At 33.7% G+C, this 24,803-nt stretch overlaps 16 non-coding genes across 16 annotated transcripts; 10 read left to right on the top strand and 6 right to left on the bottom strand.

Annotated features, from left to right (window-relative positions):
* Window positions 1-321: 321 nt before the first annotated feature.
* TRNAQ-CUG (transfer RNA glutamine (anticodon CUG)) lies at window positions 322-393 on the bottom strand. The gene has a single exon. It is a non-coding gene; the product is annotated as a tRNA-Gln (tRNA).
* Window positions 394-1,941: 1,548 nt separating this feature from the next.
* Window positions 1,942-2,013, top strand: TRNAQ-UUG (transfer RNA glutamine (anticodon UUG)). The gene has a single exon. It is a non-coding gene; the product is annotated as a tRNA-Gln (tRNA).
* Window positions 2,014-2,838: 825 nt separating this feature from the next.
* On the bottom strand, window positions 2,839-2,910 carry TRNAQ-CUG (transfer RNA glutamine (anticodon CUG)). The gene has a single exon. It is a non-coding gene; the product is annotated as a tRNA-Gln (tRNA).
* A 1,548-nt stretch (window positions 2,911-4,458) lies between these two features.
* On the top strand, window positions 4,459-4,530 carry TRNAQ-UUG (transfer RNA glutamine (anticodon UUG)). The gene has a single exon. It is a non-coding gene; the product is annotated as a tRNA-Gln (tRNA).
* A 2,445-nt stretch (window positions 4,531-6,975) lies between these two features.
* Window positions 6,976-7,047, top strand: TRNAQ-UUG (transfer RNA glutamine (anticodon UUG)). Its single transcript has one exon. It is a non-coding gene; the product is annotated as a tRNA-Gln (tRNA).
* A 2,444-nt stretch (window positions 7,048-9,491) lies between these two features.
* On the top strand, window positions 9,492-9,563 carry TRNAQ-UUG (transfer RNA glutamine (anticodon UUG)). Its single transcript has one exon. It is a non-coding gene; the product is annotated as a tRNA-Gln (tRNA).
* Window positions 9,564-12,007: 2,444 nt separating this feature from the next.
* TRNAQ-UUG (transfer RNA glutamine (anticodon UUG)) lies at window positions 12,008-12,079 on the top strand. Its single transcript has one exon. It is a non-coding gene; the product is annotated as a tRNA-Gln (tRNA).
* A 2,444-nt stretch (window positions 12,080-14,523) lies between these two features.
* TRNAQ-UUG (transfer RNA glutamine (anticodon UUG)) lies at window positions 14,524-14,595 on the top strand. The gene has a single exon. It is a non-coding gene; the product is annotated as a tRNA-Gln (tRNA).
* Window positions 14,596-15,420: 825 nt separating this feature from the next.
* On the bottom strand, window positions 15,421-15,492 carry TRNAQ-CUG (transfer RNA glutamine (anticodon CUG)). The gene has a single exon. It is a non-coding gene; the product is annotated as a tRNA-Gln (tRNA).
* A 1,549-nt stretch (window positions 15,493-17,041) lies between these two features.
* Window positions 17,042-17,113, top strand: TRNAQ-UUG (transfer RNA glutamine (anticodon UUG)). The gene has a single exon. It is a non-coding gene; the product is annotated as a tRNA-Gln (tRNA).
* An 825-nt stretch (window positions 17,114-17,938) lies between these two features.
* On the bottom strand, window positions 17,939-18,010 carry TRNAQ-CUG (transfer RNA glutamine (anticodon CUG)). The gene has a single exon. It is a non-coding gene; the product is annotated as a tRNA-Gln (tRNA).
* Window positions 18,011-19,558: 1,548 nt separating this feature from the next.
* Window positions 19,559-19,630, top strand: TRNAQ-UUG (transfer RNA glutamine (anticodon UUG)). The gene has a single exon. It is a non-coding gene; the product is annotated as a tRNA-Gln (tRNA).
* An 825-nt stretch (window positions 19,631-20,455) lies between these two features.
* On the bottom strand, window positions 20,456-20,527 carry TRNAQ-CUG (transfer RNA glutamine (anticodon CUG)). The gene has a single exon. It is a non-coding gene; the product is annotated as a tRNA-Gln (tRNA).
* A 1,548-nt stretch (window positions 20,528-22,075) lies between these two features.
* TRNAQ-UUG (transfer RNA glutamine (anticodon UUG)) lies at window positions 22,076-22,147 on the top strand. Its single transcript has one exon. It is a non-coding gene; the product is annotated as a tRNA-Gln (tRNA).
* Window positions 22,148-22,972: 825 nt separating this feature from the next.
* Window positions 22,973-23,044, bottom strand: TRNAQ-CUG (transfer RNA glutamine (anticodon CUG)). Its single transcript has one exon. It is a non-coding gene; the product is annotated as a tRNA-Gln (tRNA).
* A 1,549-nt stretch (window positions 23,045-24,593) lies between these two features.
* TRNAQ-UUG (transfer RNA glutamine (anticodon UUG)) lies at window positions 24,594-24,665 on the top strand. Its single transcript has one exon. It is a non-coding gene; the product is annotated as a tRNA-Gln (tRNA).
* Window positions 24,666-24,803: the final 138 nt, after the last annotated feature.

Below are 24,803 nucleotides of genomic sequence, written 5' to 3' on the forward strand. Positions count from 1 at the left end.
CTGTGTAAGTCCAGCATGTTGTCAGCTAAGAAATCAGCAAAAATGAACTATCTCATTACTGGCCATATAGATGAGAAAGGAAAATAAACTCATGTTTACAATGTGGATGTGAAAGAACAGTTTCTAGGTTCAGCTTCAATATTTATGTTTATGAATAATTGATATGTTCATATTGTCTAACAGCTATCTAGATGGATAAAGCTATGTATGCATCTATACATACTTATGCGTTCATACGCATCAGTATAAAACATTGATATTAGGTTTTTTCTAGACCAAATTCTAAAAAATGAGTTAAACAGTGAATCTCATAATTGTAGTAGGTCCCACCGAGATTTGAACTCGGATCGCTGGATTCAGAGTCCAGTGTGCTAACCATTACACCATGGAACCCTCTCACACAAGAGTGCCTTTTCCATTGAGACAAAAGAGAGCGCATCAGTGATGTCCTTCTCTTATATTGATAAAAAGATATCTCATTTGAATGGTCATAGTGGATAGAGATTTAATGTGATTTGATTCTTTTCAGCTATATTCTCTATAAAAGTGTTAAATATTCAAATGTTTATCTGAATATAAAAGTTATATCACAATGTTCATCTTTGCCTGTAGCATAATAAAACAGTCTACATTTCCAGACTACTGAAGCAATGTCTCTGTCTCCTGCATGGGTGGCTCGATAGAGCAATGGTTGGCAATTTGGACTTTGCATCCAATGATCCGATTTGAAACCTTGGAGGGACTTTTTTTATTACTCTTGAGCTTTTCCATTTCTTCATCTTTGTTCATTGATAGCTCAAATCCAACACCAGTAGGTTGAAAGAGTCAATTATTGAATGCTTTCAAAATGTCCATCAGCTTGAACAAGTTACATCAATACAAACTTTACAATACTTTGACATCAAATTTCTTCACAAAGTAGTTAGCCATTATAAAATCATATCCTGATTTTCTCAAACGCATTTCAGACGGGTGATTCACAGCATCACTTTTTTAATCTTTCCCGCTATTGATAAGGCGAAAATAGCACATTTTGAATGAGAAGTTTTCTTCAATCAAACATAGAGGAACCCAAATGATGATCTCATTCAGCTAGTAAAAATGTTGTTTTATATTAGTATGGAAATCGTGAAAAGAAAATGTTTTTCATGCTGATTTACAACAGTTGATCTCCAATCGTAAAATATAAGCTTTTGGTCGGAGGCATGACAGGTACTGATCAAATTCTCATTTTTGAACTTTATTCACAAATCATATGATATGCTTTGTATACATCAACTGTATTGTTGGATCAATAATGAGTAAAAAGTGACTATCTCAATTTCAGGACATATAAAAGAGAAAGAAGTAGAAACTCATGTTTCAAATGCTGAGAGGCAACAACTGTTCATGATTTTCACCTCCACTAATTATATTTATTTTTATAATCTATATGTTTATATGTTCCTATAAATATACAGAGACATATAGCTATATATACAGAGATACATATGTACAGGTTGATTTTTACATGTTTATAAGTAAATGTGATATTGTTCCAAATAAAACTTCTAAGAACTGAATGGAAAAGAAAATTGTAATGTTCAGATAAGTCCCACTGAAATTTGTACTCAGATCCCTGTTTTCAGAGTCCAGAGTGCTAACCACGACACCATCCACCCTCCCGTACCAGGGTGAGCTTTCCATTTTGACAGAAGAGATTTGCCTCAGGGGGCAACTTATCTTTCATTGAAAAATATTATCTCACATAAAAACCACTGTTCAACAGAGTTATAACGTTATTTGAGTCTTTTGGGCAACATCCTTCCCCAACATAGTTCAATATGCAAAAGTTTACCAGAATAGGAAAGCAATCCAATTCAGTTTCTCTTTGACAGTAGAATATTAAAAACTTTGACATTTCCACATTGCTGCAGCAGTTTGCACTCCTTTCACATGGGAGGTTCCATGGTGTAATGGTTAGCACTTTGGACTTTGAATCCAATGATCCGAGTTCAAATCTCGGTGGGACCATTTTATGACTCTTGACCAAATCATTTTCTTTCAAGTGTATTCATTAATATCACATATCTAATACCGGTAGGGTGAAAAATTAATTTATTGATTATACTCTAAAAGTTTACTAGATGTGAGCAAATAATAGAATTTTTACAATACCTGGAAACTAAATGGCTCAAAATAATGAGAGATTTTACAAACTCACTCTGGTTTCTCAAACTCATCACAGGGGCCTGATGCACGACATTACTTTTTAAAATCTTACTGTTATTGATAAGGGGAACAAGGAACTTTTTAATTGCAAAGCATTCATTAAAACAAAACTTGAGGAGTCAAACTTTGTATTACGGGGACCGAAGATGTGCAGTTTGAATAATAATCTTGAAATTCAGACGTACAAAGATTTTACACACTGATTTTCAACAGTAAATCCACAACCAATAAAGTTGAATCTTTTGAAAGACATGTCAAAGGTGTGAATCTGAAATTCACTTTCAAAGAAATTCACAATGAAATGCACTGTGTAAGTCCAGCATGTTGTCAGCTAAGAAATCAGCAAAAATGAACTATCTCATTACTGGCCATATAGATGAGAAAGGAAAATAAACTCATGTTTACAATGTGGATGTGAAAGAACAGTTTCTAGGTTCAGCTTCAATATTTATGTTTATGAATAATTGATATGTTCATATTGTCTAACAGCTATCTAGATGGATAAAGCTATGTATGCATCTATACATACTTATGCGTTCATACGCATCAGTATAAAACATTGATATTAGGTTTTTTCTAGACCAAATTCTAAAAAATGAGTTAAACAGTGAATCTCATAATTGTAGTAGGTCCCACCGAGATTTGAACTCGGATCGCTGGATTCAGAGTCCAGTGTGCTAACCATTACACCATGGAACCCTCTCACACAAGAGTGCCTTTTCCATTGAGACAAAAGAGAGCGCATCAGTGATGTCCTTCTCTTATATTGATAAAAAGATATCGCATTTGAATGGTCATAGTGGATAGAGATTTAATGTGATTTGATTCTTTTCAGCTATATTCTCTATAAAAGTGTTAAATATTCAAATGTTTATCTGAATATAAAAGTTATATCACAATGTTCATCTTTGCCTGTAGCATAATAAAACAGTCTACATTTCCAGACTACTGAAGCAATGTCTCTGTCTCCTGCATGGGTGGCTCGATAGAGCAATGGTTGGCAATTTGGACTTTGCATCCAATGATCCGATTTGAAACCTTGGAGGGACTTTTTTTATTACTCTTGAGCTTTTCCATTTCTTCATCTTTGTTCATTGATAGCTCAAATCCAACACCAGTAGGTTGAAAGAGTCAATTATTGAATGCTTTCAAAATGTCCATCAGCTTGAACAAGTTACATCAATACAAACTTTACAATACTTTGACATCAAATTTCTTCACAAAGTAGTTAGCCATTATAAAATCATATCCTGATTTTCTCAAACGCATTTCAGACGGGTGATTCACAGCATCACTTTTTTAATCTTTCCCGCTATTGATAAGGCGAAAATAGCACATTTTGAATGAGAAGTTTTCTTCAATCAGACATAGAGGAACCCAAATGATGATCTCATTCAGCTAGTAAAAATGTTGTTTTATATTAGTATGGAAATCGTGAAAAGAAAATGTTTTTCATGCTGATTTACAACAGTTGATCTCCAATCGTAAAATATAAGCTTTTGGTCGGAGGCATCACAGGTACTGATCAAATTCTCATTTTTGAACTTTATTCACAAATCATACGATATGCTTTGTATACATCAACTGTATTGTTGGATCAATAATGAGTAAAAAGTGACTATCTCAATTTCAGGACATATAAAAGAGAAAGAAGTAGAAACTCATGTTTCAAATGCTGAGAGGCAACAACTGTTCATGATTTTCACCTCCACTAATTATATTTATTTTTATAATCTATATGTTTATATGTTCCTATAAATATACAGAGACATATAGCTATATATTCAGAGATACATATGTACAGGTTGATTTTTACATGTTTATAAGTAAATGTGATGTTGTTCCAAATAAAACTTTTAAGAACTGAATGGAAAAGAAAATTGTAATGTTCAGATAAGTCCCACTGAAATTTGTACTCAGATCCCTGTTTTCAGAGTCCAGAGTGCTAACCACGACACCATCCACCCTCCCGTACCAGGGTGAGCTTTCCATTTTGACAGAAGAGATTTGCCTCAGGGGGCAACTTATCTTTCATTGAAAAATATTATCTCACATAAAAACCACTGTTCAACAGAGTTATAACGTTATTTGAGTCTTTTGGGCAACATCCTTCCCCAACATAGTTCAATATGCAAAAGTTTACCAGAATAGGAAAGCAATCCAATTCAGTTTCTCTTTGACAGTAGAATATTAAAAACTTTGACATTTCCACATTGCTGCAGCAGTTTGCACTCCTTTCACATGGGAGGTTCCATGGTGTAATGGTTAGCACTTTGGACTTTGAATCCAATGATCCGAGTTCAAATCTCGGTGGGACCATTTTATGACTCTTGACCAAATCATTTTCTTTCAAGTGTATTCATTAATATCACATATCTAATACCGGTAGGGTGAAAAATTAATTTATTGATTATACTCTAAAAGTTTACTAGATGTGAGCAAATAATAGAATTTTTACAATACCTGGAAACTAAATGGCTCAAAATAATGAGAGATTTTACAAACTCACTCTGGTTTCTCAAACTCATCACAGGGGCCTGATGCACGACATTACTTTTTAAAATCTTACTGTTATTGATAAGGGGAACAAGGAACTTTTTAATTGCAAAGCATTCATTAAAACAAAACTTGAGGAGTCAAACTTTGTATTACGGGGACCGAAGATGTGCAGTTTGAATAATAATCTTGAAATTCAGACGTACAAAGATTTTACACACTGATTTTCAACAGTAAATCCACAACCAATAAAGTTGAATCTTTTGAAAGACATGTCAAAGGTGTGAATCTGAAATTCACTTTCAAAGAAATTCACAATGAAATGCACTGTGTAAGTCCAGCATGTTGTCAGCTAAGAAATCAGCAAAAATGAACTATCTCATTACTGGCCATATAGATGAGAAAGGAAAATAAACTCATGTTTACAATGTGGATGTGAAAGAACAGTTTCTAGGTTCAGCTTCAATATTTATGTTTATGAATAATTGATATGTTCATATTGTCTAACAGCTATCTAGATGGATAAAGCTATGTATGCATCTATACATACTTATGCGTTCATACGCATCAGTATAAAACATTGATATTAGGTTTTTTCTAGACCAAATTCTAAAAAATGAGTTAAACAGTGAATCTCATAATTGTAGTAGGTCCCACCGAGATTTGAACTCGGATCGCTGGATTCAGAGTCCAGTGTGCTAACCATTACACCATGGAACACTCTCACACAAGAGTGCCTTTTCCATTGAGACAAAAGAGAGCGCATCAGTGATGTCCTTCTCTTATATTGATAAAAAGATATCTCATTTGAATGGTCATAGTGGATAGAGATTTAATGTGATTTGATTCTTTTCAGCTATATTCTCTATAAAAGTGTTAAATATTCAAATGTTTATCTGAATATAAAAGTTATATCACAATGTTCATCTTTGCCTGTAGCATAATAAAACAGTCTACATTTCCAGACTACTGAAGCAATGTCTCTGTCTCCTGCATGGGTGGCTCGATAGAGCAATGGTTGGCAATTTGGACTTTGCATCCAATGATCCGATTTGAAACCTTGGAGGGACTTTTTTTATTACTCTTGAGCTTTTCCATTTCTTCATCTTTGTTCATTGATAGCTCAAATCCAACACCAGTAGGTTGAAAGAGTCAATTATTGAATGCTTTCAAAATGTCCATCAGCTTGAACAAGTTACATCAATACAAACTTTACAATACTTTGACGTCAAATTTCTTCACAAAGTAGTTAGCCATTATAAAATCATATCCTGATTTTCTCAAACGCATTTCAGACGGGTGATTCACAGCATCACTTTTTTAATCTTTCCCGCTATTGATAAGGCGAAAATAGCACATTTTGAATGAGAAGTTTTCTTCAATCAGACATAGAGGAACCCAAATGATGATCTCATTCAGCTAGTAAAAATGTTGTTTTATATTAGTATGGAAATCGTGAAAAGAAAATGTTTTTCATGCTGATTTACAACAGTTGATCTCCAATAGTAAAATATAAGCTTTTGGTCGGAGGCATGACAGGTACTGATCAAATTCTCATTTTTGAACTTCATTCACAAATCATATGATATGCTTTGTATACATCAACTGTATTGTTGGATCAATAATGAGTAAAAAGTGACTATCTCAATTTCAGGACATATAAAAGAGAAAGAAGTAGAAACTCATGTTTCAAATGCTGAGAGGCAACAACTGTTCATGATTTTCACCTCCACTAATTATATTTATTTTTATAATCTATATGTTTATATGTTCCTATAAATATACAGAGACATATAGCTATATATACAGAGATACATATGTACAGGTTGATTTTTACATGTTTATAAGTAAATGTGATGTTGTTCCAAATAAAACTTTTAAGAACTGAATGGAAAAGAAAATTGTAATGTTCAGATAAGTCCCACTGAAATTTGTACTCAGATCCCTGTTTTCAGAGTCCAGAGTGCTAACCACGACACCATCCACCCTCCCGTACCAGGGTGAGCTTTCCATTTTGACAGAAGAGATTTGCCTCAGGGGGCAACTTATCTTTCATTGAAAAATATTATCTCACATAAAAACCACTGTTCAACAGAGTTATAACGTTATTTGAGTCTTTTGGGCAACATCCTTCCCCAACATAGTTCAATATGCAAAAGTTTACCAGAATAGGAAAGCAATCCAATTCAGTTTCTCTTTGACAGTAGAATATTAAAAACGTTGACATTTCCACATTGCTGCAGCAGTTTGCACTCCTTTCACATGGGAGGTTCCATGGTGTAATGGTTAGCACTTTGGACTTTGAATCCAATGATCCGAGTTCAAATCTCGGTGGGACCATTTTATGACTCTTGACCAAATCATTTTCTTTCAAGTGTATTCATTAATATCACATATCTAATACCGGTAGGGTGAAAAATTAATGTATTGATTATACTCTAAAAGTTTACTAGATGTGAGCAAATAATAGAATTTTACAATACCTGGAAACTAAATGGCTCAAACTAATGAGAGATTTTACAAACTCACTCTGGTTTCTCAAACTCATCACAGGGGCCTGATGCACGACATTACTTTTTAAAATCTTACTGTTATTGATAAGGGGAACAAGGAACTTTTTAATTGCAAAGCATTCATTAAAACAAAACTTGAGGAGTCAAACTTTGTATTACGGGGACCGAAGATGTGCAGTTTGAATAATAATCTTGAAATTCAGACGTACAAAGATTTTACACACTGATTTTCAACAGTAAATCCACAACCAATAAAGTTGAATCTTTTGAAAGACATGTCAAAGGTGTGAATCTGAAATTCACTTTCAAAGAAATTCACAATGAAATGCACTGTGTAAGTCCAGCATGTTGTCAGCTAAGAAATCAGCAAAAATGAACTATCTCATTACTGGCCATATAGATGAGAAAGGAAAATAAACTCATGTTTACAATGTGGATGTGAAAGAACAGTTTCTAGGTTCAGCTTCAATATTTATGTTTATGAATAATTGATATGTTCATATTGTCTAACAGCTATCTAGATGGATAAAGCTATGTATGCATCTATACATACTTATGCGTTCATACGCATCAGTATAAAACATTGATATTAGGTTTTTTCTAGACCAAATTCTAAAAAATGAGTTAAACAGTGAATCTCATAATTGTAGTAGGTCCCACCGAGATTTGAACTCGGATCGCTGGATTCAGAGTCCAGTGTGCTAACCATTACACCATGGAACACTCTCACACAAGAGTGCCTTTTCCATTGAGACAAAAGAGAGCGCATCAGTGATGTCCTTCTCTTATATTGATAAAAAGATATCTCATTTGAATGGTCATAGTGGATAGAGATTTAATGTGATTTGATTCTTTTCAGCTATATTCTCTATAAAAGTGTTAAATATTCAAATGTTTATCTGAATATAAAAGTTATATCACAATGTTCATCTTTGCCTGTAGCATAATAAAACAGTCTACATTTCCAGACTACTGAAGCAATGTCTCTGTCTCCTGCATGGGTGGCTCGATAGAGCAATGGTTGGCAATTTGGACTTTGCATCCAATGATCCGATTTGAAACCTTGGAGGGACTTTTTTTATTACTCTTGAGCTTTTCCATTTCTTCATCTTTGTTCATTGATAGCTCAAATCCAACACCAGTAGGTTGAAAGAGTCAATTATTGAATGCTTTCAAAATGTCCATCAGCTTGAACAAGTTACATCAATACAAACTTTACAATACTTTGACGTCAAATTTCTTCACAAAGTAGTTAGCCATTATAAAATCATATCCTGATTTTCTCAAACGCATTTCAGACGGGTGATTCACAGCATCACTTTTTTAATCTTTCCCGCTATTGATAAGGCGAAAATAGCACATTTTGAATGAGAAGTTTTCTTCAATCAGACATAGAGGAACCCAAATGATGATCTCATTCAGCTAGTAAAAATGTTGTTTTATATTAGTATGGAAATCGTGAAAAGAAAATGTTTTTCATGCTGATTTACAACAGTTGATCTCCAATAGTAAAATATAAGCTTTTGGTCGGAGGCATGACAGGTACTGATCAAATTCTCATTTTTGAACTTCATTCACAAATCATATGATATGCTTTGTATACATCAACTGTATTGTTGGATCAATAATGAGTAAAAAGTGACTATCTCAATTTCAGGACATATAAAAGAGAAAGAAGTAGAAACTCATGTTTCAAATGCTGAGAGGCAACAACTGTTCATGATTTTCACCTCCACTAATTATATTTATTTTTATAATCTATATGTTTATATGTTCCTATAAATATACAGAGACATATAGCTATATATACAGAGATACATATGTACAGGTTGATTTTTACATGTTTATAAGTAAATGTGATGTTGTTCCAAATAAAACTTTTAAGAACTGAATGGAAAAGAAAATTGTAATGTTCAGATAAGTCCCACTGAAATTTGTACTCAGATCCCTGTTTTCAGAGTCCAGAGTGCTAACCACGACACCATCCACCCTCCCGTACCAGGGTGAGCTTTCCATTTTGACAGAAGAGATTTGCCTCAGGGGGCAACTTATCTTTCATTGAAAAATATTATCTCACATAAAAACCACTGTTCAACAGAGTTATAATGTTATTTGAGTCTTTTGGGCAACATCCTTCCCCAACATAGTTCAATATGCAAAAGTTTACCAGAATAGGAAAGCAATCCAATTCAGTTTCTCTTTGACAGTAGAATATTAAAAACGTTGACATTTCCACATTGCTGCAGCAGTTTGCACTCCTTTCACATGGGAGGTTCCATGGTGTAATGGTTAGCACTTTGGACTTTGAATCCAATGATCCGAGTTCAAATCTCGGTGGGACCATTTTATGACTCTTGACCAAATCATTTTCTTTCAAGTGTATTCATTAATATCACATATCTAATACCGGTAGGGTGAAAAATTAATTTATTGATTATACTCTAAAAGTTTACTAGATGTGAGCAAATAATAGAATTTTACAATACCTGGAAACTAAATGGCTCAAACTAATGAGAGATTTTACAAACTCACTCTGGTTTCTCAAACTCATCACAGGGGCCTGATGCACGACATTACTTTTTAAAATCTTACTGTTATTGATAAGGGGAACAAGGAACTTTTTAATTGCAAAGCATTCATTAAAACAAAACTTGAGGAGTCAAACTTTGTATTACGGGGACCGAAGATGTGCAGTTTGAATAATAATCTTGAAATTCAGACGTACAAAGATTTTACACACTGATTTTCAACAGTAAATCCACAACCAATAAAGTTGAATCTTTTGAAAGACATGTCAAAGGTGTGAATCTGAAATTCACTTTCAAAGAAATTCACAATGAAATGCACTGTGTAAGTCCAGCATGTTGTCAGCTAAGAAATCAGCAAAAATGAACTATCTCATTACTGGCCATATAGATGAGAAAGGAAAATAAACTCATGTTTACAATGTGGATGTGAAAGAACAGTTTCTAGGTTCAGCTTCAATATTTATGTTTATGAATAATTGATATGTTCATATTGTCTAACAGCTATCTAGATGGATAAAGCTATGTATGCATCTATACATACTTATGCGTTCATACGCATCAGTATAAAACATTGATATTAGGTTTTTTCTAGACCAAATTCTAAAAAATGAGTTAAACAGTGAATCTCATAATTGTAGTAGGTCCCACCGAGATTTGAACTCGGATCGCTGGATTCAGAGTCCAGTGTGCTAACCATTACACCATGGAACACTCTCACACAAGAGTGCCTTTTCCATTGAGACAAAAGAGAGCGCATCAGTGATGTCCTTCTCTTATATTGATAAAAAGATATCTCATTTGAATGGTCATAGTGGATAGAGATTTAATGTGATTTGATTCTTTTCAGCTATATTCTCTATAAAAGTGTTAAATATTCAAATGTTTATCTGAATATAAAAGTTATATCACAATGTTCATCTTTGCCTGTAGCATAATAAAACAGTCTACTTTTCCAGACTACTGAAGCAATGTCTCTGTCTCCTGCATGGGTGGCTCGATAGAGCAATGGTTGGCAATTTGGACTTTGCATCCAATGATCCGATTTGAAACCTTGGAGGGACTTTTTTTATTACTCTTGAGCTTTTCCATTTCTTCATCTTTGTTCATTGATAGCTCAAATCCAACACCAGTAGGTTGAAAGAGTCAATTATTGAATGCTTTCAAAATGTCCATCAGCTTGAACAAGTTACATCAATACAAACTTTACAATACTTTGACGTCAAATTTCTTCACAAAGTAGTTAGCCATTATAAAATCATATCCTGATTTTCTCAAACGCATTTCAGACGGGTGATTCACAGCATCACTTTTTTAATCTTTCCCGCTATTGATAAGGCGAAAATAGCACATTTTGAATGAGAAGTTTTCTTCAATCAGACATAGAGGAACCCAAATGATGATCTCATTCAGCTAGTAAAAATGTTGTTTTATATTAGTATGGAAATCGTGAAAAGAAAATGTTTTTCATGCTGATTTACAACAGTTGATCTCCAATAGTAAAATATAAGCTTTTGGTCGGAGGCATGACAGGTACTGATCAAATTCTCATTTTTGAACTTCATTCACAAATCATATGATATGCTTTGTATACATCAACTGTATTGTTGGATCAATAATGAGTAAAAAGTGACTATCTCAATTTCAGGACATATAAAAGAGAAAGAAGTAGAAACTCATGTTTCAAATGCTGAGAGGCAACAACTGTTCATGATTTTCACCTCCACTAATTATATTTATTTTTATAATCTATATGTTTATATGTTCCTATAAATATACAGAGACATATAGCTATATATACAGAGATACATATGTACAGGTTGATTTTTACATGTTTATAAGTAAATGTGATGTTGTTCCAAATAAAACTTTTAAGAACTGAATGGAAAAGAAAATTGTAATGTTCAGATAAGTCCCACTGAAATTTGTACTCAGATCCCTGTTTTCAGAGTCCAGAGTGCTAACCACGACACCATCCACCCTCCCGTACCAGGGTGAGCTTTCCATTTTGACAGAAGAGATTTGCCTCAGGGGGCAACTTATCTTTCATTGAAAAATATTATCTCACATAAAAACCACTGTTCAACAGAGTTATAACGTTATTTGAGTCTTTTGGGCAACATCCTTCCCCAACATAGTTCAATATGCAAAAGTTTACCAGAATAGGAAAGCAATCCAATTCAGTTTCTCTTTGACAGTAGAATATTAAAAACGTTGACATTTCCACATTGCTGCAGCAGTTTGCACTCCTTTCACATGGGAGGTTCCATGGTGTAATGGTTAGCACTTTGGACTTTGAATCCAATGATCCGAGTTCAAATCTCGGTGGGACCATTTTATGACTCTTGACCAAATCATTTTCTTTCAAGTGTATTCATTAATATCACATATCTAATACCGGTAGGGTGAAAAATTAATTTATTGATTATACTCTAAAAGTTTACTAGATGTGAGCAAATAATAGAATTTTACAATACCTGGAAACTAAATGGCTCAAACTAATGAGAGATTTTACAAACTCACTCTGGTTTCTCAAACTCATCACAGGGGCCTGATGCACGACATTACTTTTTAAAATCTTACTGTTATTGATAAGGGGAACAAGGAACTTTTTAATTGCAAAGCATTCATTAAAACAAAACTTGAGGAGTCAAACTTTGTATTACGGGGACCGAAGATGTGCAGTTTGAATAATAATCTTGAAATTCAGACGTACAAAGATTTTACACACTGATTTTCAACAGTAAATCCACAACCAATAAAGTTGAATCTTTTGAAAGACATGTCAAAGGTGTGAATCTGAAATTCACTTTCAAAGAAATTCACAATGAAATGCACTGTGTAAGTCCAGCATGTTGTCAGCTAAGAAATCAGCAAAAATGAACTATCTCATTACTGGCCATATAGATGAGAAAGGAAAATAAACTCATGTTTACAATGTGGATGTGAAAGAACAGTTTCTAGGTTCAGCTTCAATATTTATGTTTATGAATAATTGATATGTTCATATTGTCTAACAGCTATCTAGATGGATAAAGCTATGTATGCATCTATACATACTTATGCGTTCATACGCATCAGTATAAAACATTGATATTAGGTTTTTTCTAGACCAAATTCTAAAAAATGAGTTAAACAGTGAATCTCATAATTGTAGTAGGTCCCACCGAGATTTGAACTCGGATCGCTGGATTCAGAGTCCAGTGTGCTAACCATTACACCATGGAACACTCTCACACAAGAGTGCCTTTTCCATTGAGACAAAAGAGAGCGCATCAGTGATGTCCTTCTCTTATATTGATAAAAAGATATCTCATTTGAATGGTCATAGTGGATAGAGATTTAATGTGATTTGATTCTTTTCAGCTATATTCTCTATAAAAGTGTTAAATATTCAAATGTTTATCTGAATATAAAAGTTATATCACAATGTTCATCTTTGCCTGTAGCATAATAAAACAGTCTACATTTCCAGACTACTGAAGCAATGTCTCTGTCTCCTGCATGGGTGGCTCGATAGAGCAATGGTTGGCAATTTGGACTTTGCATCCAATGATCCGATTTGAAACCTTGGAGGGACTTTTTTTATTACTCTTGAGCTTTTCCATTTCTTCATCTTTGTTCATTGATAGCTCAAATCCAACACCAGTAGGTTGAAAGAGTCAATTATTGAATGCTTTCAAAATGTCCATCAGCTTGAACAAGTTACATCAATACAAACTTTACAATACTTTGACGTCAAATTTCTTCACAAAGTAGTTAGCCATTATAAAATCATATCCTGATTTTCTCAAACGCATTTCAGACGGGTGATTCACAGCATCACTTTTTTAATCTTTCCCGCTATTGATAAGGCGAAAATAGCACATTTTGAATGAGAAGTTTTCTTCAATCAGACATAGAGGAACCCAAATGATGATCTCATTCAGCTAGTAAAAATGTTGTTTTATATTAGTATGGAAATCGTGAAAAGAAAATGTTTTTCATGCTGATTTACAACAGTTGATCTCCAATAGTAAAATATAAGCTTTTGGTCGGAGGCATGACAGGTACTGATCAAATTCTCATTTTTGAACTTCATTCACAAATCATATGATATGCTTTGTATACATCAACTGTATTGTTGGATCAATAATGAGTAAAAAGTGACTATCTCAATTTCAGGACATATAAAAGAGAAAGAAGTAGAAACTCATGTTTCAAATGCTGAGAGGCAACAACTGTTCATGATTTTCACCTCCACTAATTATATTTATTTTTATAATCTATATGTTTATATGTTCCTATAAATATACAGAGACATATAGCTATATATACAGAGATACATATGTACAGGTTGATTTTTACATGTTTATAAGTAAATGTGATGTTGTTCCAAATAAAACTTTTAAGAACTGAATGGAAAAGAAAATTGTAATGTTCAGATAAGTCCCACTGAAATTTGTACTCAGATCCCTGTTTTCAGAGTCCAGAGTGCTAACCACGACACCATCCACCCTCCCGTACCAGGGTGAGCTTTCCATTTTGACAGAAGAGATTTGCCTCAGGGGGCAACTTATCTTTCATTGAAAAATATTATCTCACATAAAAACCACTGTTCAACAGAGTTATAACGTTATTTGAGTCTTTTGGGCAACATCCTTCCCCAACATAGTTCAATATGCAAAAGTTTACCAGAATAGGAAAGCAATCCAATTCAGTTTCTCTTTGACAGTAGAATATTAAAAACGTTGACATTTCCACATTGCTGCAGCAGTTTGCACTCCTTTCACATGGGAGGTTCCATGGTGTAATGGTTAGCACTTTGGACTTTGAATCCAATGATCCGAGTTCAAATCTCGGTGGGACCATTTTATGACTCTTGACCAAATCATTTTCTTTCAAGTGTATTCATTAATATCACATATCTAATACCGGTAGGGTGAAAAATTAATTTATTGATTATACTCTAAAAGTTTACTAGATGTGAGCAAATAATAGAATTTTTACAATACCTGGAAACTAAATGGCTCAAACTAATGAGAGATTTTACAAACTCACTCTGGTTTCTCAAACTCATCACAGGGGCCTGATGCACGACATTACTTTTTAAAATCTTACTGTTATTGATAAGGGGAACAAGGAACTTTTTAATTGCAAAGCATTCATTAAAACAAAACTTGAGGAGTCAAACTTTGTATTACGGGGACCGAAGATGTGCAGTTTGAATAATAATCTTGAAATTCAGACGTACAAAGATTTTACACACTGATTTTCAACAGTAAATCCACAACCAATAAAGTTCAATCTTTTGAAAGACATGTCAAAGGTGTGAATCTGAAATTCACTTTCAAAGAAATTCACAATGAAATGCACTGTGTAAGTCCAGCATGTTGTCAGCTAAGAAATCAGCAAAAATGAACTATCTCATTACTGGCCATATAGATGAGAAAGGAAAATAAACTCATGTTTACAATGTGGATGTGAAAGAACAGTTTCTAGGTTCAGCTTCAATATTTATGTTTATGAATAATTGATATGTTCATATTGTCTAACAGCTATCTAGATGGATAAAGCTATGTATGCATCTATACATACTTATGCGTTCATACGCATCAGTATAAAACATTGATATTAGGTTTTTTCTAGACCAAATTCTAAAAAATGAGTTAAACAGTGAATCTCATAATTGTAGTAGGTCCCACCGAGATTTGAACTCGGATCGCTGGATTCAGAGTCCAGTGTGCTAACCATTACACCATGGAACCCTCTCACACAAGAGTGCCTTTTCCATTGAGACAAAAGAGAGCGCATCAGTGATGTCCTTCTCTTATATTGATAAAAAGATATCGCATTTGAATGGTCATAGTGGATAGAGATTTAATGTGATTTGATTCTTTTCAGCTATATTCTCTATAAAAGTGTTAAATATTCAAATGTTTATCTGAATATAAAAGTTATATCACAATGTTCATCTTTGCCTGTAGCATAATAAAACAGTCTACATTTCCAGACTACTGAAGCAATGTCTCTGTCTCCTGCATGGGTGGCTCGATAGAGCAATGGTTGGCAATTTGGACTTTGCATCCAATGATCCGATTTGAAACCTTGGAGGGACTTTTTTTTATTACTCTTGAGCTTTTCCATTTCTTCATCTTTGTTCATTGATAGCTCAAATCCAACACCAGTAGGTTGAAAGAGTCAATTATTGAATGCTTTCAAAATGTCCATCAGCTTGAACAAGTTACATCAATACAAACTTTACAATACTTTGACATCAAATTTCTTCACAAAGTAGTTAGCCATTATAAAATCATATCCTGATTTTCTCAAACGCATTTCAGACGGGTGATTCACAGCATCACTTTTTTAATCTTTCCCGCTATTGATAAGGCGAAAATAGCACATTTTGAATGAGAAGTTTTCTTCAATCAGACATAGAGGAACCCAAATGATGATCTCATTCAGCTAGTAAAAATGTTGTTTTATATTAGTATGGAAATCGTGAAAAGAAAATGTTTTTCATGCTGATTTACAACAGTTGATCTCCAATAGTAAAATATAAGCTTTTGGTCGGAGGCATGACAGGTACTGATCAAATTCTCATTTTTGAACTTCATTCACAAATCATATGATATGCTTTGTATACATCAACTGTATTGTTGGATCAATAATGAGTAAAAAGTGACTATCTCAATTTCAGGACATATAAAAGAGAAAGAAGTAGAAACTCATGTTTCAAATGCTGAGAGGCAACAACTGTTCATGATTTTCACCTCCACTAATTATATTTATTTTTATAATCTATATGTTTATATGTTCCTATAAATATACAGAGACATATAGCTATATATACAGAGATACATATGTACAGGTTGATTTTTACATGTTTATAAGTAAATGTGATGTTGTTCCAAATAAAACTTTTAAGAACTGAATGGAAAAGAAAATTGTAATGTTCAGATAAGTCCCACTGAAATTTGTACTCAGATCCCTGTTTTCAGAGTCCAGAGTGCTAACCACGACACCATCCACCCTCCCGTACCAGGGTGAGCTTTCCATTTTGACAGAAGAGATTTGCCTCAGGGGGCAACTTATCTTTCATTGAAAAATATTATCTCACATAAAAACCACTGTTCAACAGAGTTATAACGTTATTTGAGTCTTTTGGGCAACATCCTTCCCCAACATAGTTCAATATGCAAAAGTTTACCAGAATAGGAAAGCAATCCAATTCAGTTTCTCTTTGACAGTAGAATATTAAAAACTTTGACATTTCCACATTGCTGCAGCAGTTTGCACTCCTTTCACATGGGAGGTTCCATGGTGTAATGGTTAGCACTTTGGACTTTGAATCCAATGATCCGAGTTCAAATCTCGGTGGGACCATTTTATGACTCTTGACCAAATCATTTTCTTTCAAGTGTATTCATTAATATCACATATCTAATACCGGTAGGGTGAAAAATTAATGTATTGATTATACTCTAAAAGTTTACTAGATGTGAGCAAATAATAGAATTTTTACAATACCTGGAAACTAAATGGCTCAAAATAATGAGAGATTTTACAAACTCACTCTGGTTTCTCAAACTCATCACAGGGGCCTGATGCACGACATTACTTTTTAAAATCTTACTGTTATTGATAAGGGGAACAAGGAACTTTTTAATTGCAAAGCATTCATTAAAACAAAACTTGAGGAGTCAAACTTTGTATTACGGGGACCGAAGATGTGCAGTTTGAATAATAATCTTGAAATTCAGACGTACAAAGATTTTACACACTGATTTTCAACAGTAAATCCACAACCAATAAAGTTGAATCTTTTGAAAGACATGTCAAAGGTGTGAATCTGAAATTCACTTTCAAAGAAATTCACAATGAAATGCACTGTGTAAGTCCAGCATGTTGTCAGCTAAGAAATCAGCAAAAATGAACTATCTCATTACTGGCCATATAGATGAGAAAGGAAAATAAACTCATGTTTACAATGTGGATGTGAAAGAACAGTTTCTAGGTTCAGCTTCAATATTTATGTTTATGAATAATTGATATGTTCATATTGTCTAACAGCTATCTAGATGGATAAAGCTATGTTTGCATCTATACATACTTATGCGTTCATACGCATCAGTATAAAACATTGATATTAGGTTTTTTCTAGACCAAATTCTAAAAAATGAGTTAAACAGTGAATCTCATAATTGTAGTAGGTCCCACCGAGATTTGAACTCGGATCGCTGGATTCAGAGTCCAGTGTGCTAACCATTACACCATGGAACCCTCTCACACAAGAGTGCCTTTTCCATTGAGACAAAAGAGAGCGCATCAGTGATGTCCTTCTCTTATATTGATAAAAAGATATCTCATTTGAATGGTCATAGTGGATAGAGATTTAATGTGATTTGATTCTTTTCAGCTATATTCTCTATAAAAGTGTTAAATATTCAAATGTTTATCTGAATATAAAAGTTATATCACAATGTTCATCTTTGCCTGTAGCATAATAAAACAGTCTACATTTCCAGACTACTGAAGCAATGTCTCTGTCTCCTGCATGGGTGGCTCGATAGAGCAATGGTTGGCAATTTGGACTTTGCATCCAATGATCCGATTTGAAACCTTGGAGGGACTTTTTTTATTACTCTTGAGCTTTTCCATTTCTTCATCTTTGTTCATTGATAGCTCAAATCCAACACCAGTAGGTTGAAAGAGTCAATTATTAAATGCTTTCAAAATGTCCATCAGCTTGAACAAGTTACATCAATACAAACTTTACAATAATTTGACGTCAAATTTCTTCACAAAGTAGTTAGCCATTATAAAATCATATCCTGATTTTCTCAAACACATTTCAGACGGGTGATTCACAGCATCACTTTTTTAATCTTTCCCGCTATTGATAAGGCGAAAATAGCACATTTTGAATGAGAAGTTTTCTTCAATCAGACATAGAGGAACCCAAATGATGATCTCATTCAGCTAGTAAAAATGTTGTTTTATATTAGTATGGAAATCGTGAAAAGAAAATGTTTTTCATGCTGATTTACAACAGTTGATCTCCAATAGTAAAATATAAGCTTTTGGTCGGAGGCATGACAGGTACTGATCAAATTCTCATTTTTGAACTTCATTCACAAATCATATGATATGCTTTGTATACATCAACTGTATTGTTGGATCAATAATGAGTAAAAAGTGACTATCTCAATTTCAGGACATATAAAAGAGAAAGAAGTAGAAACTCATGTTTCAAATGCTGAGAGGCAACAACTGTTCATGATTTTCACCTCCACTAATTATATTTATTTTTATAATCTATATGTTTATATGTTCCTATAAATATACAGAGACATATAGCTATATATACAGAGATACATATGTACAGGTTGATTTTTACATGTTTATAAGTAAATGTGATGTTGTTCCAAATAAAACTTTTAAGAACTGAATGGAAAAGAAAATTGTAATGTTCAGATAAGTCCCACTGAAATTTGTACTCAGATCCCTGTTTTCAGAGTCCAGAGTGCTAACCACGACACCATCCACCCTCCTGTACCAGGGTGAGCTTTCCATTTTGACAGAAGAGATTTGCCTCAGGGGGCAACTTATCTTTCATTGAAAAATATTATCTCACATAAAAACCACTGTTCAACAGAGTTATAACGTTATTTGAGTCTTTTGGGCAACATCCTTCCCCAACATAGTTCAATATGCAAAAGTTTACCAGAATAGGAAAGCAATCCAATTCAGTTTCTCTTTGACAGTAGAATATTAAAAACGTTGACATTTCCACATTGCTGCAGCAGTTTGCACTCCTTTCACATGGGAGGTTCCATGGTGTAATGGTTAGCACTTTGGACTTTGAATCCAATGATCCGAGTTCAAATCTCGGTGGGACCATTTTATGACTCTTGACCAAATCATTTTCTTTCAAGTGTATTCATTAATATCACATATCTAATACCGGTAGGGTGAAAAATTAATTTATTGATTATACTCTAAAAGTTTACTAGATGTGAGCAAATAATAGAATTTTTACAATACCTGGAAACTAAATGGCTCAAACTAATGAGAGATTTTACAAACTCACTCTGGTTTCTCAAACTCATCACAGGGGCCTGATGCACGACATTACTTTTTAAAATCTTACTGTTATTGATAAGGGGAACAAGGAACTTTTTAATTGCAAAGCATTCATTAAAACAAAACTTGAGGAGTCAAACTTTGTATTACGGGGACCGAAGATGTGCAGTTTGAATAATAATCTTGAAATTCAGACGTACAAAGATTTTACACACTGATTTTCAACAGTAAATCCACAACCAATAAAGTTGAATCTTTTGAAAGACATGTCAAAGGTGTGAATCTGAAATTCACTTTCAAAGAAATTCACAATGAAATGCACTGTGTAAGTCCATCATGTTGTCAGCTAAGAAATCAGCAAAAATGAACTATCTCATTACTGGCCATATAGATGAGAAAGGAAAATAAACTCATGTTTACAATGTGGATGTGAAAGAACAGTTTCTAGGTTCAGCTTCAATATTTATGTTTATGAATAATTGATATGTTCATATTGTCTAACAGCTATCTAGATGGATAAAGCTATGTATGCATCTATACATACTTATGCGTTCATACGCATCAGTATAAAACATTGATATTAGGTTTTTTCTAGACCAAATTCTAAAAAATGAGTTAAACAGTGAATCTCATAATTGTAGTAGGTCCCACCGAGATTTGAACTCGGATCGCTGGATTCAGAGTCCAGTGTGCTAACCATTACACCATGGAACCCTCTCACACAAGAGTGCCTTTTCCATTGAGACAAAAGAGAGCGCATCAGTGATGTCCTTCTCTTATATTGATAAAAAGATATCGCATTTGAATGGTCATAGTGGATAGAGATTTAATGTGATTTGATTCTTTTCAGCTATATTCTCTATAAAAGTGTTAAATATTCAAATGTTTATCTGAATATAAAAGTTATATCACAATGTTCATCTTTGCCTGTAGCATAATAAAACAGTCTACATTTCCAGACTACCGAAGCAATGTCTCTGTCTCCTGCATGGGTGGCTCGATAGAGCAATGGTTGGCAATTTGGACTTTGCATCCAATGATCCGATTTTAAACCTTGGAGGGACTTTTTTTATTACTTTTGAGCTTTTCCATTTCTTCATCTTTGTTCATTGATAGCTCAAATCCAACACCAGTAGGTTGAAAGAGTCAATTATTGAATGCTTTCAAAATGTCCATCAGCTTGAACAAGTTACATCAATACAAACTTTACAATAATTTGACGTCAAATTTCTTCACAAAGTAGTTAGCCATTATAAAATCATATCCTGATTTTCTCAAACGCATTTCAGACGGGTGATTCACAGCATCACTTTTTTAATCTTTCCCGCTATTGATAAGGCGAAAATAGCACATTTTGAATGAGAAGTTTTCTTCAATCAGACATAGAGGAACCCAAATGATGATCTCATTCAGCTAGTAAAAATGTTGTTTTATATTAGTATGGAAATCGTGAAAAGAAAATGTTTTTCATGCTGATTTACAACAGTTGATCTCCAATAGTAAAATATAAGCTTTTGGTCGGAGGCATGACAGGTACTGATCAAATTCTCATTTTTGAACTTCATTCACAAATCATATGATATGCTTTGTATACATCAACTGTATTGTTGGATCTATAATGAGTAAAAAGTGACTATCTCAATTTCAGGACATATAAAAGAGAAAGAAGTAGAAACTCATGTTTCAAATGCTGAGAGGCAACAACTGTTCATGATTTTCACCTCCACTAATTATATTTATTTTTATAATCTATATGTTTATATGTTCCTATAAATATACAGAGACATATAGCTATATATACAGAGATACATATGTACAGGTTGATTTTTACATGTTTATAAGTAAATGTGATGTTGTTCCAAATAAAACTTTTAAGAACTGAATGGAAAAGAAAATTGTAATGTTCAGATAAGTCCCACTGAAATTTGTACTCAGATCCCTGTTTTCAGAGTCCAGAGTGCTAACCACGACACCATCCACCCTCCCGTACCAGGGTGAGCTTTCCATTTTGACAGAAGAGATTTGCCTCAGGGGGCAACTTATCTTTCATTGAAAAATATTATCTCACATAAAAACCACTGTTCAACAGAGTTATAACGTTATTTGAGTCTTTTGGGCAACATCCTTCCCCAACATAGTTCAATATGCAAAAGTTTACCAGAATAGGAAAGCAATCCAATTCAGTTTCTCTTTGACAGTAGAATATTAAAAACGTTGACATTTCCACATTGCTGCAGCAGTTTGCACTCCTTTCACATGGGAGGTTCCATGGTGTAATGGTTAGCACTTTGGACTTTGAATCCAATGATCCGAGTTCAAATCTCGGTGGGACCATTTTATGACTCTTGACCAAATCATTTTCTTTCAAGTGTATTCATTAATATCACATATCTAATACCGGTAGGGTGAAAAATTAATTTATTGATTATACTCTAAAAGTTTACTAGATGTGAGCAAATAATAGAATTTTTACAATACCTGGAAACTAAATGGCTCAAACTAATGAGAGATTTTACAAACTCACTCTGGTTTCTCAAACTCATCACAGGGGCCTGATGCACGACATTACTTTTTAAAATCTTACTGTTATTGATAAGGGGAACAAGGAACTTTTTAATTGCAAAGCATTCATTAAAACAAAACTTGAGGAGTCAAACTTTGTATTACGGGGACCGAAGATGTGCAGTTTGAATAATAATCTTGAAATTCAGACGTACAAAGATTTTACACACTGATTTTCAACAGTAAATCCACAACCAATAAAGTTCAATCTTTTGAAAGACATGTCAAAGGTGTGAATCTGAAATTCACTTTCAAAGAAATTCACAATGAAATGCACTGTGTAAGTCCAGCATGTTGTCAGCTAAGAAATCAGCAAAAATGAACTATCTCATTACTGGCCATATAGATGAGAAAGGAAAATAAACTCATGTTTACAATGTGGATGTGAAAGAACAGTTTCTAGGTTCAGCTTCAATATTTATGTTTATGAATAATTGATATGTTCATATTGTCTAACAGCTATCTAGATGGATAAAGCTATGTATGCATCTATACATACTTATGCGTTCATACGCATCAGTATAAAACATTGATATTAGGTTTTTTCTAGACCAAATTCTAAAAAATGAGTTAAACAGTGAATCTCATAATTGTAGTAGGTCCCACCGAGATTTGAACTCGGATCGCTGGATTCAGAGTCCAGTGTGCTAACCATTACACCATGGAACCCTCTCACACAAGAGTGCCTTTTCCATTGAGACAAAAGAGAGCGCATCAGTGATGTCCTTCTCTTATATTGATAAAAAGATATCGCATTTGAATGGTCATAGTGGATAGAGATTTAATGTGATTTGATTCTTTTCAGCTATATTCTCTATAAAAGTGTTAAATATTCAAATGTTTATCTGAATATAAAAGTTATATCACAATGTTCATCTTTGCCTGTAGCATAATAAAACAGTCTACATTTCCAGACTACTGAAGCAATGTCTCTGTCTCCTGCATGGGTGGCTCGATAGAGCAATGGTTGGCAATTTGGACTTTGCATCCAATGATCCGATTTGAAACCTTGGAGGGACTTTTTTTTATTACTCTTGAGCTTTTCCATTTCTTCATCTTTGTTCATTGATAGCTCAAATCCAACACCAGTAGGTTGAAAGAGTCAATTATTGAATGCTTTCAAAATGTCCATCAGCTTGAACAAGTTACATCAATACAAACTTTACAATACTTTGACATCAAATTTCTTCACAAAGTAGTTAGCCATTATAAAATCATATCCTGATTTTCTCAAACGCATTTCAGACGGGTGATTCACAGCATCACTTTTTTAATCTTTCCCGCTATTGATAAGGCGAAAATAGCACATTTTGAATGAGAAGTTTTCTTCAATCAGACATAGAGGAACCCAAATGATGATCTCATTCAGCTAGTAAAAATGTTGTTTTATATTAGTATGGAAATCGTGAAAAGAAAATGTTTTTCATGCTGATTTACAACAGTTGATCTCCAATAGTAAAATATAAGCTTTTGGTCGGAGGCATGACAGGTACTGATCAAATTCTCATTTTTGAACTTCATTCACAAATCATATGATATGCTTTGTATACATCAACTGTATTGTTGGATCAATAATGAGTAAAAAGTGACTATCTCAATTTCAGGACATATAAAAGAGAAAGAAGTAGAAACTCATGTTTCAAATGCTGAGAGGCAACAACTGTTCATGATTTTCACCTCCACTAATTATATTTATTTTTATAATCTATATGTTTATATGTTCCTATAAATATACAGAGACATATAGCTATATATACAGAGATACATATGTACAGGTTGATTTTTACATGTTTATAAGTAAATGTGATGTTGTTCCAAATAAAACTTTTAAGAACTGAATGGAAAAGAAAATTGTAATGTTCAGATAAGTCCCACTGAAATTTGTACTCAGATCCCTGTTTTCAGAGTCCAGAGTGCTAACCACGACACCATCCACCCTCCCGTACCAGGGTGAGCTTTCCATTTTGACAGAAGAGATTTGCCTCAGGGGGCAACTTATCTTTCATTGAAAAATATTATCTCACATAAAAACCACTGTTCAACAGAGTTATAACGTTATTTGAGTCTTTTGGGCAACATCCTTCCCCAACATAGTTCAATATGCAAAAGTTTACCAGAATAGGAAAGCAATCCAATTCAGTTTCTCTTTGACAGTAGAATATTAAAAACTTTGACATTTCCACATTGCTGCAGCAGTTTGCACTCCTTTCACATGGGAGGTTCCATGGTGTAATGGTTAGCACTTTGGACTTTGAATCCAATGATCCGAGTTCAAATCTCGGTGGGACCATTTTATGACTCTTGACCAAATCATTTTCTTTCAAGTGTATTCATTAATATCACATATCTAATACCGGTAGGGTGAAAAATTAATGTATTGATTATACTCTAAAAGTTTACTAGATGTGAGCAAATAATAGAATTTTTA

Source organism: Triturus cristatus, chromosome 5_2 (genome assembly GCF_964204655.1).
Source record: "Triturus cristatus chromosome 5_2, aTriCri1.1, whole genome shotgun sequence".
In the NCBI taxonomy this organism is placed as follows: domain Eukaryota; kingdom Metazoa; phylum Chordata; class Amphibia; order Caudata; family Salamandridae; genus Triturus; species Triturus cristatus.